Below are 16,583 nucleotides of genomic sequence, written 5' to 3'. Positions count from 1 at the left end.
AATAACGCTACGAACTGAGGAACTGTCAAAAAAAAAGGTTCGAAATATCTGATATTTAAACTGAAAGTGCCGCCATAAAAAAACTGGTGCCTCTATTAAGTTTTCCAGCTTTCCTTTCGGGCCACTTTCCAGACAATCCGCGCACTAGTTAAAAACAATTTCGGCCAACAATCGAATGGAATTCGTTTGGCTAATAAAAAGAAGAGTGTGTGGAATTTGTAGAATCTCTTTGTTTTATATTTATATGGACAAAACGCTTGATGTTGCACGATCGTCAAGTTTTTATGGCCCGATTCCTTTGTTGTTGTTCTTGTTGTTGTTCTTGTTTTCTTAAGCGCTTCGATTGGCATTTGATTCGGTTTTGATTCGGTTTTGATTCGGTTTTGATTGCCGGCATTTGTTTTGTTAGCATGTTTAAAGGTAATACGCACGCTGATTGATTTTACTCCCGACGGAAACCATATTAAGCTTTGTTTATTTATCCAAATTTTTGTATCGTTCATTGATGCACATAAATTTGTGCAGGCAGACATGGCCTGAATTGAGCTGAAAATAGCAGCGGAAATGGCGGTAGGAAATGCTCGCCGAGTCTCTCGGGGCAATGGCAGCAGCTGGCCGCGTCGCCTTTTAACCCCCTGCAACAACAACAACAACAACAACAACAACGACAACAACTTGAATTGTTGTTAAACATGAAGAACAATTAACAAATTGAGATGCGCCTCGATCCCTGTGCAGTCACAAGGGCCAAGCACAAAGAACTCGATCGCAAGGGGTTGTTTTTGCGGTTATTCTGTTTATTTTTGTTGGGGCTGCGCTTAACCCAGAGCCATTTTGACACCCTTGTGATGTGTTTATTGTCAAGTTCATTTATCTAGACCGGTCCGACACGCCCTTCCCTAGTCCCGAGTCGAGCTGCAGGCCAAGGGAAGCACGCGCATTATCATTTGGGTAGAATAACATTTGTATATAGTAGGAAATTGCATGGAAGGTCACGTAATAATATTCAAACAGACCAAAAGAACTCAAGATATAGATAGAGATGTAGAGATATACATATAGATATGTAGATAAATAGATATATCTCTATATATAAAACTGTTTGTCCTGACTGACTTATTGACTGACTGATTGACTGACTGATTAACTGATTGACTGACTGATTGACTGACTTACTGATTTATTGACTGAATGACTGACTGACTGATTAACTGACTGACTGACTGACTGATTGACTGACTGACTGACTGACTGATTGACTGACTGATTGACTGATAGACTGACTGATTGACTGACTGATTGACTGACTGACTGACTGACTGACTGACTGACTGACTGATTGACTGACTGATTGACTGACTGATTGACTGACTGATTAACTGACTGATTGACTGACTGACTGACTGACTGATTGACTGACTGATTGGTGATCAACGCAAAGCCCAAACCGTAAGAGCTAGGAAGCTGAAATTTTCGTTTAGACGGAGTCTCGGGCAATTCCACCCGCAATTTGTGGAAAAATCGCGAATAACGTTTGTGTGAAACTTTTTTGTTTACCGTTCGATGGATTTCAAATTCATTTTCCAAACTCATTTGTGACAACTTATTTGATTCTTTGGTGGCAAATGCGGGTCAAACGAAAGTTTATTCTTCAGCTTCAAGAGAATTATGAACCGCAAAGCTAAAATGGGCGGTAACCGTTGATTCCAACACTAAGTACTTTATTCAATGCACTCAAAAAATATTTTTAAATAGAAGTGCAGATCAAAATGGATAGATTTTAATTTTCCACGAGCGTGTACTTACTGGAAAGGTAATATCTAAAATTTCAAGCACAAAAGATTCCACGGACAAGGCCGGGCAATGCCAGCTAGTATAGATATTTAGATATATATGTATATGGATATATAGATATATAGATTGATATATAGATTTATAGATAGATATATAGATTTATAGATGTATAGATGTATAGGCATATAGAAATAGATAAGGATATAGACATAGACTGGAAGAGATACGTAAATAGATCTTATGTACATCATGTAATTTGATATGTTCATCAATCTAGCTGCAAAGCTGATGTAACTGACATTATTATATGGCAGCTGCATTACGTCTAAAGTTCAATCGATTCGCTGTAACAAAATTCCAATTTGCCAAAAAAAAATCCCCGCTAGTTGCCAATTAAACTTTGGAAAATGAAGTCCGCCCCTTTCGCTTTTGTTGTGTGTAAGATGTGTGCCACGCCTCTCATTAGAGTTACATTTTGTAGGTGTGTGTGTGTGTGCGGGTGTGTGTGTGTGTGTGTGAGTTTTGGCCATTTGTTGCGCTTTATTAATTATGAAGCCAGCACAGGGGCTGGCCAAGTCGTGCTCCCAGTCCAAGTCGCAGTTGCACAACGAGTTGAGGCTCATTCAAATTGGCCAAATGAATTATGGCCTGCGCCCACAAAAGAGCGTGGGCTAAGGGGGGGCGGGGCAGTGACATGTGCAGAACAAACAATGTCATCAGCATAACTAATCAGAATGACAGGCGACAGAGGGAGAGTGAGAGAGGGAGAGAGATAAAGAGAGGGAGGGAGGGGTGTGCTAGGCAAAAGCTAAGGAGCTGCTGCTGTTTGGGCCAAAATAAGCATAAGTTATGCCAACTGGCCAACAGCGTGGCTAATTGAGAAAACAAACTAAACAAGACGGAAAATAAATAAACTCAATTGGCAGAGCACTAAATACCCTTACGTATAGCTTCGCGTTAATATCAGGTAGAGCTATGTTTTAAATTAAAATTTTTGCCTTTTCTTTTGTTAACAGTAACAAATATGATGAGCAAAACATAAATTATACAATTGCTGCTAAATTTGAACCGGCGACCTCTCTTTTGTTGGTTCGATTCTCAGACATTTTAGCTGGATTTGCACAGTTTTATCTCTGCGCTGCTTTTGCTGCTGTTAATATTAATTTGCAGCTGTCAAAATCGATTCTCAAAAAGTCCGGACTTGTATTTAGAATAGATATTATATATATATCTTTAACTATATCTACCTAAATCACTTTATTATACAAGAGCCAATTTTCGAACGTTCTATTCTATGCAATTCATCGTATTCTTTTTTTTTATTTGATTTTTATTTAAACTCTGTCTTGGGACAATAAACAAAGTAAAGTATAATGAAACCCAACAGAATTGTTTTATCTTCAATGAGTTCAAACAATATATATTACATTATTTCTTGTTTAACTTAAATTATGACCATATGTGGAAGATCCAGATCGTGTAATCTTTTTAAACGTCGTGTACCCTTACTATTGTCTAAAAGATTCAGAGCCAAGTTATTTTTGTGATTGTATATCCTATTTATATAACTAACAGCTCTTATTTCACCTCTGACAAAGTTCATGTTTAGGTCTTTATGTATATCATAGTTGCTTATATGTACATATATCAAGCAGCACACCTGTAATAGTTCTTGGGGTCATAGGCTGGTATCTTTGCAGGATTTCTGAATCCATTGAGTGATGTCTATATTAATGTATATATCAATATCTACAGCTATATCTATCTGTATCTATCTATATCTATCTATATCTATCTATATCCATCTATATCTATCTATATCTAACTATATCTCTGTCTATATCTCTGTCTATATCTCTGTCTATATCTCTGTCTATATCTCTGTCTATATCTCTGTCTATATCTGTGTCTATATCTCTGTCTATATCTCTGCCTGTATTTCTATCTAATGTCTTCTCCAATACGTGCCAAACTTCCTTACAATTTTAATATGCCCTTTGCCAGAGCATAATGACGCATTGTGCTCAGAATGCGGGCTTGGTTCTTCTAGTCCTCCATTTCCAGCTCCAACAGACAGTCGCATGTGTCATCCATATACATATATATATATATACAGTTGTATATAGATATATATACTTGTCTGTGGCGTGCCTTATCGTCAGATCAAAACTGGGCTCGCTTTTGGGCCTAATGGCGTTGGCGTTAGGTAATTAGGTAAATTAAGTAGCTGCACACGAATGAAAGGCAATTCATTAAATGCGACTGTACCGACGAGCAGCGAGCATTATGTGGCGTGTAAGCAGAGGGCACACTGTACAGGTCGCACAACAGCCAAACAAAAGATAAACCAAGAGTCGGCCATTGAGCCGCTTAAGTGTCAAATGTGGAATGAAAAGCAAAACCAGAAGCAATTATGTTAATTAAGAGGGAAGAAGAGGGAGAGTGAGAGAGAGAGAGGGAGAGAGGGAGAGAAACGTTTCAATTAAAGCCAACTCAAGATCAATCTCTGGCATCAGCTATCAGCTGCAATCAGGCCGCCGGCTTGAACAGGCCTAATATAGAGTGCAGGCATCTAATCCGCAGCTAAAAGCCTCGAGGAGCAGCAGCAGCAGCTCGGTCAAGCTGGCCAAGATGAGTATCGGCTAGGAAAAGTGTTTTCAGCACAAGGTGCTCGTTTCACACGCTCGTCAAATGTGCCGCAGAGATTGTAAGATGAGCTGCGCTACCTAAGATCCACATTAGAGATGGCCATCGATCGTGTTTTTTTCGTGCGTGCAAACGTCAACAGCACGAGGAGCACGATCTCTAAAGTCAGGCTACAGTTAAGGGAACGTGCTCCAGGAATATAAATATAATAAAATATTCGACTATTACACCTACTAAGATCTAGATTAGAGATGGGCATGGACCGTCGTGTAGCACGAAGAGCACGAAGAGCACGATCTCCTAAGTCAGGCTACAGTTAAGAAATTGTGCTCCGGGAACATAAATATAATAAATTATTTTACTATAATATAATATAATAAATATAATAAAATAAATATAATAAATTAAAAAAATATAATAAATAAAATAAATATAATAAAAATAATAAATTTAATAAATACAATAAGTAAAATAAACATAATAAATATTTAATAAATTTAATATATATAATATATATAATATATATAATAAATATAACTAACATTCAACTTAAAATCTTAATCAGCTTAAATCTTAATTTTTTCGAGTCGAGAGAGCAGAAGTTGAGTAGATTTTGGTTCAGAATACAATTATTCAATTAAAGTTTCTATTCTATCAATTTTTTCTTCATAATTTAAAACTTTAGCAAATGCTTCAATTCTTCGACTTCGAACATGTTCAATTTAATTGACAATTTATTATTTTCGTACAAAAATATGAACTAAATTTCATATTAAACGAAAAACCTTTTCTTATAACATAAATAAACTTCCTGAAAACTTAGAAAAGAATATTTATTGGACTAAGCTCAATCGTGCCTTATTTTTAACCTTTCGTTCCCTTTCTTATTTGTCCATACATAAATTTACATTAATTTTTTCTCAGCCTAGTCAAAACCTTTTGACCCTTTTATACTTTTTCCGTGCGTGTTTAAATGTAATGTGCTTCGTGTTCGTGTTGGGCTGAGCACGGCCCGTGCCCATCTCTAGTCCAGATATTTAGATACAGCAGGAGCATGACTTGAGGAATTTGCTGTGCGTGTGTGTGTGTCGGCAACGGAAGACTCAATTAGAAGCCGCTTGTGGGGATTTATGAGCACCAGGAATTTCACATTTTTTGGGTTAGCCTGGCTAAATACCTGCCAATAGCTTTATAAGTTTGCCGCCCGGCCGAGGGCACAAATTATGACAAACCGTCGACCTTCGAAATGCAAAAGAGCCGCGCTTGCGAGCAGCGACAAAGAGTTTTGCTAAAAGCGTTAATTACACCCCCCAGACCCCCCCCAGATCCCGGCCCGGGCCCTTTTACTCGGGTCCCAGAGCCCGGAGCCCGGAGCTGCAGCGGACCACAAATTGCGTTGTCCAGAAGCTCGAAAGCGTAATCAAAAACTAATTTTAATCCTGTTTGGGGCCACGCTGATGAGGGATCAGATTAATGCGACGCACTCACTCAGCAGCAGCAGCACAAGAGGGAGGGGGAGGGGAGAGGGGAAACGGGAGGACAGAGTTAAAGAGGAAGACAAAGGCGAACGGAACGATCGCCGATCATTTTAGCGGTAGGTCCACGTTAATTTATTCTAAATGGCTTTTTGAAAATCTCCGAAACAACACAAGAAATTTACTTATGACGTTCGCAGCGCAGTTGCGATTCCAACAGCTCGAATGTGCTTTAGTCGACTAGCTAATACCCTGTTAACAGCTGGGTATTGTCGTTATATATATATACATTTATTGCATACATATATTATGTGATCTTTTTGACAGCGAATGTGCTTCTTTTTATTATAGTTATGCTTCTTCCCTAACTATTTCTCTATCATTCTTTCTTAAATAACTTACATATGTGTTATTAAGTGAATCGGTTTGAAATTTGTCGAGCATAAAGATATCAAATATCGAGCTCTAAACGATTTTTGATTAGAAAAAAGGGGGGTTCAGCTATCCAATAATTGAAACATGCTTGATATGTGTATACTCTACAATAGTCTACATATCAAGTTTAATGTCTGAACTCTTTTATAATCTATGGTATATGCTCAAGAAACCTGTCCTGCAAATCGATAACTATCGATTTCGGTCTTGGGTAAATGAGAGCATGTACCGATAATCCAAAATAATGTTAATCATGCACCCAAAAATTTCTCAGAATTTACAAAAATTGGCACTGACATTAAATTTGTTCCTCAGTATAAGACAGTTTTCTTCAAATTTGATATACAATTTTCTAAAATTTCTTGCATTAAAATTATTGTATATTCCAGGGCGACTTTTCTTAGAATCAAAAAAAGTAATTTTCTTATTTTTCCCCATAATCAAGGCAGGTTTTAAATGAAACTCTCTCTAAATAATAGATATATTTGATTTATGTGGATCTATATCCTCTGAAGGTTTTAGCCTTTATCTAGAAAACAGATGGGCTGATAGGCAAATGGACATGATTCGATTGCTGATCATGAATGTGTATACTTAAAGGGCTTAAATCTCTGCCTGTTACAAACATTTGATCCAAGTCAATATACTCCTTTCCAAAAGTCTTGACAGGGTGCATAATACGTAACTTAACCACAAAATCCCAGATCAGAAAGGGAGAGGGAGAGAGAGAGAGAGAGAGAGGGGGAGAGAGAGAGATGATGATTCAGTGGAATGGCAGGCCGAGCTGCATACCTTTTCTCACTTTGGCGTGTCTGCGTGTTGTTAGCAACGAAATTGATGAGTTCGAGCAGGTTATAAAACTCGATACCTTTTGGCTACCTTTGTTATTGCTATTGTTGCTCTTGTTGTTCTTGTTGTTGTTGTTGTTGCTGTTGCTGTTGTTGTTGCTACCAAAAGCCGAAATACAATAACACACAAATTAATATCAGAAGATGAGACAAATTTAGCCGCCGACAAAAGAGAGCTGCGCTTCGATACGAAACCCAGTAAAAAAAAATTACAAATAACAAAACGGACTCAAACGCAACGCTCCATAACGAGAAAGTTATAAATTTCGGTATTTTCATTTGGGTCTCGCCCGAGTCTGAGCCTGAGCTCTGAGTCTGAGCTCTGGGCTCCCATATTCAACTGGTGGGGTCTGTAACTGTCATCGTTGGCTGCTTGTTTACACGCTCTTTAATGTGCGCCCATCATTTCTTTGAGTGCGCGCAACGGAGAGCGGGAGGGGGAGGGGGGCAGACCTGGGCTAACTAGCTTAAAGCAGAATTAAAATGAGACCCACTTCTGTGCGCGGCAATGAGTCTGCGTTCCCAATTTATTGCTGGCCAATTTGTGACAGAGATCTTTAACCTGCTGCTCCTCGCCCTGAAGCAGAACTGTGCGGGCTTTTCTTCCCCCCTAGATTGTCGGGGAGAATATAGTTGAAGCTGAGTATAAAATTCAAGATTCGTACTATGAAGTTCTCAAAGCTCTTTAAAGTAATTCGTACTTTTGGGACTTTAGCTGAATTAATATATTTTATTTATATATATATTTTTTTTTTATATTTTTAAATATTTTTTGGGATTTAAGCAGAATTAATATACTTTATATATTTAAGTTTTATATAAGTATTATATGTATATATATATTTTTTATTTTTAAATATTTTAGCTCGTAATTTGACATACTTTTAAAGATAGTTGCCTACAAATAGTTGAAAAATTCACAACGTCTTGTTCTTTGCATTTAAAGTAAACTTCAATATATTTAAAAAAAATATAAATTGTTCTTGATTTTAAAATTGTTACTTTTGGTCATAAAAGTGAAGATTAAAGGTTTGAATAAGTTTGTAAAAACATATAACAGAAATTCGCCTGATTGAAATAATTAAAATATATATTTTATACTTCTATTTAATCAATATTTGTTAACGATCAACTTAAGTTTTAATATTAATTTAATAATTAATTTCAACTTTAATTTAATTGAGTACATAAAAATGAAAAAATTAAAAGCAGATTCAAATGAAAATATTTCTCGGAGTGCGTGCTGTATGTAGATCTTGTGCTTAGGAATTTTTAGATTAAGACCAAAGTATTTGGAGTCCGTTTTCTATTTAGATCTTGTATTTCATGAATTTTGAGATTAAGATAAAAGTATTTGGGAAAAAAGTATGCAAGTTTTTGAAGCTAAATGTGCTTGAAATAAGAATTTGGAGCTCAGCTTAAGAAATGATATCCTAGCTATGAATTTCGCAAGTTGTCTAATATACTTTGGGATTAATGAAAGTATCTGGATGAATTTCTGTTCTAAATAACTTTCGACCCTCTCCAGATTTTGTCTTCATTTGTTCTTGATTTGACTACGAAAATTCTTGGTATATTTCCCTGTTACCAACTCAATGTGAACCTGATCTTTGGGGCCAGTTTCTTTGAATGCCGAAAGTTTGTTTTTATGGAACTTATGAATTGGTAAATTATTTGCCTGCCAGCTTGTCCTGTTCTTGCTTCTACCCTGTTTTTTGGGTTCTTGACAGCGTAAATTTTGGGTCATGTCCGGCCCGCAGCTATTTTGATTGCCGCCTTACATCCTGTAAACATAAACATGGTCAATAATCATTTTCGAGTGCCGGCAAAGAACATGTCAATGCGGCCCGGCCGCGGGGCCCGTAATCAATAGCCACATGTACATAATTTCTTCATATTGTCCGATGACTTTCTTTTATATACCGACGCTCCAGTCGATCCTTGGGTGGAAAAAACAACAATATAAACGGGTATATCAACAAACCGTTAGCGTGCCATGTTCCCTTAGTTTAAATGGCCCAAAAACGGGGGGGGGAAGAGGAGAAAACACGTCGCGAGCGCCAGCCGCTTTCACATGCACAACATATATAATTACAAGTCTCTGTATATATGTATATATATTTTCTGATTTTTTCTGTTTTTTTGATATTTTGATTGATTTTAATGGCTGGCAAATCAATTGCAACTCCAACGCAGCCAAACGAAGCGCCGAAAACGTGGTCATCCTTAATTCAATAATGAATACGTAAAGCTATTGCCCAGCTCCGACGACCACACACTGCTCCACCTCCCTCTCCCCTCCCTCTTCCTCTCCCTCTCTCCCTCTCTCTCTCTCTCTCTCGGATCTTGAGTCCAAGCAAAGCTTTAACAAAATTGCAACTTCGTTTGGTTCTTCGTTTCCAGCTTCGTCTTCGTCTTCGTCGTGGTCGTCGTGTCGGCCCGGGCACAAAGCGTCGGCGCCCTTTGATCAGCATATATAAAATACTATGGCCACGCCCTTTAAAAGGTAGATTAAACGAGATGGCGCTCGGTCCAACATATACTTATGTTAACGTTACGTAAAGAGCAATGAAGTCAGTCAGACGGTAGACGACCACGACGACGACGACGACGACGGCGACGACCTTAACTTGGACTTCCATGGTCCGCATGACGCTTACAACCCGAGGCGCAGTCGCACGATTTGTTCAGACAGTGGAACAGCACGTTGATTGGCAAGTTCAAATCCTGCATCTACAGTGGATGACTTAGCCTGAAATCTATCAATAAACTAGATTCTTTCAATTTGGGGTATTACCGAAAGTCTGACTTAAACTAAGAAAGTGAATGACTTAAGACTTTATTCAAAGGATGGCCTCTAAAGCTGTGCTTACGATATCGAAACCTAGCTATTAAGTAATTGAGTCAACTAGGAAATATAGAAATATTATATTATATATTTTATCCATTTACCGGGTAACATGTTGGATATTGCTCACATTGCTATTCATCCAGTCATAAGATAATTTGATTTCCAAATCGATTTAATACGTAAGGGAAATTTGAAATCGAACCATTTAAAATATTTGACTCCCGTAAAGTGGACTTCAAAACTTGTTAAAACACGTATTTGTTTTTTTTTTTAACAATTAATTTGCTTTAAGCAAAGAATGTCAAATTTCCTTATCCTTATCCAAAAGGTATGGCTTTTGGGAATGTCTCTAATGATTTTTTACAAAGATCTCCCCCAGACACACCCATTTTTCGCCTATTTTCCACAATTGCAGGTGGATTTGCCTAGAAATACGCTTTAGAGCGCATTTATGTAATATAAAGTACTACAAATTGATATTGAAGCTTCCTGGCTCTGCATGATCATCAATCAGTGGGTCAATCAGTAGTCAATCAGTCAAGCAGTCAATCAATCCCTCAGTCAGGAAAAAACTTTTCTGCATATAGCAAAGGTATACATAAGTATATTTTTTTTAATGGAACCTTTTGTTAATATAGATTAAGCCGCATTTATTCGAGGGATTTTCATTCTAAATATTTACCTGTGGTTTTAGGGAGAAGGGAAGGGAAGGGTTGTAGGAGGGTAGAAGGGAGAAGTAGGAGGAAAGAAATACGTTAAATTGACATCAAGCAAGTAAAGACTTTTTCTGTTTGTCGGGTTGCAATTATAATAATCGATAACATAGTTGTAGGAAAAAATCGTTCAAGAAAATCCAGATTTCTGAAACTTCCCAAATGAATAAGAAAATTCCTTCAAGAAAATCTAGATTTATGTAAAAGTGAGCAACTAAATTCAGGAAATTTTCAAATGAAATTGGAAAAATAAAACCAATAAATAACTTCTGACATAAATGTGATCAAAGTTCACAGTTGAAGACCCTCCCAGTTCTACATACATTATTTTATTTTACTTTCGATAAATCGCAATTGTTATTGACTGTTTATGTCATTTTGTGCCACAGTGCGAGAATCGCCTGGCCACAGCAGAGAAATAATAAAAAATTGTATAGCGTTGCAATTTGGATGCTGCAACAGACGCAGACGCAGGGGCAGGGGCAGACGCTGGGGCAGGGGCAGAAGCATAAAGAGGCCAGACTCAAAGTCTTGGCTCTGGTTTTTGGGGGAGAGCGCGTCTTGGATGCATTTGGCAGCCACCGTCGATGCCGCGTTTGCCCGTGCTACATCATTTTAATGTTTGCACGGCTTTTAAGGCCCCAAATCCTGCAGCGTGGGGTGGAGCGACGGCGGCCCCAGTTGGCGGCGGTTGTTAAGTGAAAATCTCTGGTTGTGCAATCGCTAACATCAGCTAACAATGGTCATCATCATTAAAATGCGATCAAAGCGCGGCGCAGCTTGAGGAATGCTCCCCGACTTCATTGACACCCCCGACTTCCTCGACTCTCGCTTGGTGAAGTCCTGCCCTGATTGGTTGACCTTCCCCTTTGGCTGCTCATCTGCGCAAAGTAGGCCAAACGGAGGCGGAACTGGGCGCGGTGCTGGTTTTAGTTGGCTTAATGTCTTTATAAGTAGCTCGTATAGCAACAATATATATTATACTATGTATTTGTTACTTGGCCTTTGGGAAAGAAGCAGAAGAAAAATGTTGCTTGTAATCAAAACCGTTTAAAAAACTACACACTAATTGAGTTAGAAGCTCGCTGCGGCTTTGAACTGGCCGACAGATGAAAGGGGCCGGCATTTTTATTGGTGGCACAACAAAAAGCGTTGACAACAGCATAAAGCCAACAACAATGACCCCGGGCAACAACATTCGATCCGTAGATGAATGAAGAGAGAGAGGGAGAGGGAGATAGATGATGATGATGATGCGTTGTTGAATAAACCACCGCTAACATGGCCCAGAGACATTGTTCAATAAACTTTGGTAACTCTGCTGCTGCTGCTGCCTAATGAGCATTAGCTCAATTTGTATTACAATAAACAGCTAACGGCTGCGAGGCAGAAGAGGAAGACCGAAGCGTTGATATTATGACAAGCTGTCATAAATTACAAATTAATGAATCGGTGAGTCGCGCAGCACGCAACGATCGATTTGTTATGTAGTCGGTTGTGAAGTCCAGAGATCGAGCTCCAGGTCGACAGAGATCATTTGCATCAGGTACAGTGATCGAACTTCCAGGGAAGATAGTTTACCTAAACTCTAGTCCTTTCTATTTGTTATTTAGTCTGCAGGGAAGTACAGGGTTCGAGCTTCAGGTCGGCTGAAACTTTTTCTCTATCTTTTTATTGTGTAGTCGGCAGTTGGAGGGGAAGTACAGAGATCGAACTTCCAGGGAAGATAGTTAACCTAAACTCTAGTCCTTTCTGGTTGTTAAGTAGTCTCCGATGTGATGTACAGGGATCTAAACCCAGTCCGGGGAAGATCGTTTGGATAAACTCTCTTGCTGACTCTGCTTTCTTTGTAGGTTTGGGAGATCGTTTGTTTACGTAATCCGCAGAGGTGAAGTCCAGAGATCGAGCTCCAGGTCGACAGAGATCATTTGCGTCAGATACAGAGATCGAACTTCCAGGGAAGATAGTTAACCTAAACTCTAGTCCTTTCTATTTGTTATTTAGTCAGCAGGGAAGTACAGGGTTCGAGCTTCAGGTCGGCTGAGACTCTTTCTCTATATATTTATTGTGTAGTCTGCAGTTGGAAGGAAAGTACAGAGATCGAACTTTCAGAGAAGATAGTTAACCTAAACTCTAGTACTTTTTGCTTGTTTAGTTGTAGGCAGTCGGCAGTAGGTCGAAACCTAGCCCGTTTGGATAAACTCTCGCTGACTCTGCTTGCTATAAAGTAGGCGGTCGGTAGTGTCTCGGCTTTGGGAGATCGTTTGTTTACGTAATCGAGGTTAAGTACAGAGGTCGACTTCCGGTTCGACATCAAGTACCGAGATCGAACTTCTAGGGAAGATAGTCAACCCAAACTCTGGCTCTCTCTTTGTTAATAAGTCAGCAGGGATCGGCAGAGATCATTTGCTTAAATTTTGGGCGCTCTCTGTTTGCTGTGTAGTCGTCAGCTGAAAACCAGCCCGGGGGAGATCTTTGGATAAACTCTCGCTTGACTCTGCTTTCTATGTAGTCGGCAGTCGGCAGTTTGTGAGGATCAAGCCCCAGCTCGGGGGAGAACGGGCTGTTAAGCTCTTGCCCTCTCTGTTTATTGTGTAGGTTGCAGTCGGTGGTGAACTACAGGGTTTGAACTTGGAACTTCCCTCTGTTCGAGGGTTCGAACTCCAGGCGGTCGGAGATCGTTTGGAGAAACTCTCGCTGACTCTGCTTGATATATAGTAGAAAGTCGGTAGCAATTCGGATTTATACCCCAGACAGGTGGAGATCCTTTGCTTATGTAGTCGGCAGTCCGAAGTGATGTACAGGGATCGAAACCCAGCCCGGGTTAGATCGTTTGGATAAACTCTCGCTGACTCTAATCCACAGTCGGGAGTGTTCCGGGTTCGTTTGGCTAAACTCTTACCCCGACTGTTTGTTATGAAGTCCCTATTCGAACCACGGGCCGGGGGACAGTTTAGCTGGGTCATCGGAGAGACTGCAGGTAGCTGGCTCGCCCTGAAGGCGAGTGCGTTTCATCTAGATCTTCGACTCGATTTTCATCGATATGCATTGCTTTTGCTGCTTCTGCATCTTCTACTACCTCTTCTTCCTCTTCTACTTCTTCAGGTGGCGCGATTGCCACCGCATTGGCTTGCCTACCTTACACCTCGGAGCAGAAGCCAAGATCAAAGACCGCACTGCCGACTTAATAACATAAATTAATCTTCTCATTGTTAAGAGTGAGAACGAGGGGGGCGGGGAGGTAGGAATGGAGGGCTGGAGGAGCGGGAACTGCTGCAGTGGGCCTGGGATTTGTGCATGCGTGCCAAAAAATTACGGAAGAACACGCAAATGCAAATTCTGGACTAACCAGATCCAGTTAACGCAGGGGCTGAATAAAACATATTAAAAAAAAAGAAAAGAAAAGGTAAAACGGCATTTAATTTGAATTTGAGCTTGAATTTGATTTGGATTTGATTTCATTCATTATTTTGCGCCGAGGTGCGAGCGGGGTCGTTGGGCAAAGTTGGTTTTTTATTTTTTCTGATATCTTCTTCTTCGTTTTTTTTTTCCCGCGCCGTGTGATGCGTGAGATCAAAGTAAACATGCCGCCGGCCGAGGCGGCAAACGTGGCAAATATGTAGACGATTTTGATCGAACAAGCATGATGCTGATGATCAGCTCGATCAGCTCGATCAGCAGCAGCAGCTCGATCAGCAGCAGCCGAAGCATCCGAAGCAGGCATAAAGTATTTGAAATGACTTTCCGGCATCGAGTGGAAAATGAAACGAGCGCAGCAAATTAGCTAATCAACGCCCATTAGTAGGCAAGGGTATTGGAATTTATGATAAATTTCCGTTAATGCGGCAACGCAGCAGCCGACTGCGGCACGAGCAGAACTCACAATTCAAAAACAAGTTAATTTTCAGGCCGGATTCCCCCCTCCTCCACCAACTGCGGGTCAGAGGAGTCGCTGCTGTGATAAAGCTGGCAATTTTATAACGCCGCGTACGCAGCAGGACGACCAAATGTCTGGCTATAAAACAAGTGTAAATGTGTGTGTGTGTGTGTGCGACAGTGTGGCAAATTTAACTCTTTTTTTTTTAAAGCTAAATTTGGTTTTTTCTTAGCGGCATTCAGCTCGAAAGGGTTTCTAAGTTGATAATGGCTCATTTCGAGAAAATTTGCATATAATGAAAAAGCACTTACTATTATTTTTGTTATAATTATCTTTCATATATATTATTTTTATAATTTTTGTTAATATTATTAATTATATTATTATCATTATTCTTGTCATTAATATTAATACTATTTTTATTTTTATTATTATGATTATTTATTAACTATTATTATTGTAATTATAACTTACTTATTATAAATATTATTTATTTATCATTAGTTGTACAGTTATTATTAGCAATATTATTATTTCAATTAATATATAATTAATTCTTCTTATTATTATTAATATCATTATTATTATTATTAATATTATTATTATTATTATTTGTTATAATTATCTTTCATATATATTATTTTTATAATTTTTGTTAATATTATTAATTATATTATTATCATTATTATTGTCATTAATATTAATACTATTTTTATTTTAATTATTATGATTATTCATTAACTATTATTATTGTAATTATAACTTACTTATTATAAATATTATTTATTTATCATTAGTTTTACAGTTATTATTAGCAATATTATTATTTCAATTAATATATTAATAATTCTTCTTATTATTATTATCATCATTATTATTATTATTATCATTGTTATCATCATTATTATTATTATTATTATTATTTTTATTATTATTATTATTATTATTATTATTATTATTATTATTATTATTATTTTTATTATTATTATTATTATTATTATTATTATTATTATTATTATTATTATTATTATTATTATTATTATTATTATTATTATTAGTATTGTTATTATTATTAATATTCTCATTATTATCATTATTAGCATCATTATTATTAATATTGTTATTATATTTATAATTATTATTATTATTTTTGTTATTATTAATTATATTATAATCATTATTATCAATATCATTATTCTTGTCATTATTATTATTATTATTGTTTTTATTATTAGAGGCATCTCCTTGCCTTTTTGTGCTCATTGTGCAACATTGTGCCCCATAGTCCAGCAACTTTTTAGCTATTTTCCATATTTAGCTACTTTTATGCAGCGACATTTGGCAACACTGGCGGCCGAGTCTGCGTATGCGTCTGCGTGTGCGTGTGCTAATAACACATAATTTTCTTGTAAAACAACCGCTGCGCATCGTTATCGTTATCGTTATCATTATTGCGAGTTTTTATGTGCGCCTGCATGTTGACTGCCAGTTGGCAAAACGGCTTACACTCGCCCCCCTCTCGCCCCCCTTCTCGCCACACCTTCAGTAACTGCTCGTGAGTTGGCCAAGTCGGGTCGACAATATTATTTTATTTATGTTTATCGATATGGCCGGCCAGATAAGCAGCTGTAATCGCGACCAGGCAGCCAGCCAATCGATTGTATTACTTATGTAGGTGCGCTCGTAGCTTGTGAACGGGTCATAAAATTAAAGACAGAAAGAGAGAGAGAGAGGGAGAGAGAGAGAAAGAGAGATAGAGAGAGAGAGAGAGGGAGAGCGAGTGTGATCGAAATAAAATGATATTTTAAGACCTGCTTTATATGGAGATGCATATTTAGTTTATTTTTTTAAACTTGAAATAATATTAACTTTAATAACATAATTATATTTATATCTATATATGTTTGTATATATGTAGATGTAGCATAAGAATGTGTGTATTAT

General features: G+C 37.9%; 1 protein-coding gene across 1 annotated transcript in view; it reads right to left on the bottom strand.

The window, feature by feature from the left end:
* Nucleotides 1–16,583, bottom strand: part of lbl (ladybird late) — a 40,457-nt gene that overhangs the window by 1,725 nt on the left and 22,149 nt on the right. The gene's annotated exons all lie outside the window — the stretch shown is intronic.

Source organism: Drosophila montana, unplaced genomic scaffold (genome assembly GCF_035044405.1).
Source record: "Drosophila montana isolate Dmon_TW-CO22-7 unplaced genomic scaffold, ASM3504440v1 contig_3733_1, whole genome shotgun sequence".
Taxonomy (NCBI): domain Eukaryota; kingdom Metazoa; phylum Arthropoda; class Insecta; order Diptera; family Drosophilidae; genus Drosophila; species Drosophila montana.
Note: the sequence above shows the minus strand (reverse complement) of the source record. Positions and strands in the feature narration are given on the sequence as shown.